We start from the raw sequence: 363 nt of genomic DNA, 5'->3' as shown, positions 1-363 counted from the left end.
TGATGATGGACATTTGGACTGGTTCCAACTCTTCGCTATTGTACATAGTTCTGCCATAAACATGGGAGTACAGATATCTCTTTGACATATGGATTTCCTTTCCTTCGGATGTACGCCCAGTAGCAGGATTGCTGAATCATATGGTAGTTCAATGTGTAGTTTTGTGAGAAACTTTTGTACTGTTTCCATAATAATTATATTAATTTATATCCTTACTAATAGTGTATGAGTTCCCTTTTCTTTGCATCTTTGTCAGCATTGTTATTTTCTATCTTTTTGATAATAGCCATTATAGCTGTAGTGCAGTGGTATCCCATTGTTGTTTTGATCTGCACTTCCTTGATGATTAGTGATGTTGAGAAT

Source organism: Galeopterus variegatus, unplaced genomic scaffold, assembly GCF_000696425.1.
Source record: "Galeopterus variegatus unplaced genomic scaffold, G_variegatus-3.0.2 Scaffold14680, whole genome shotgun sequence".
NCBI lineage: Eukaryota > Metazoa > Chordata > Mammalia > Dermoptera > Cynocephalidae > Galeopterus > Galeopterus variegatus.
Note: the sequence above shows the minus strand (reverse complement) of the source record.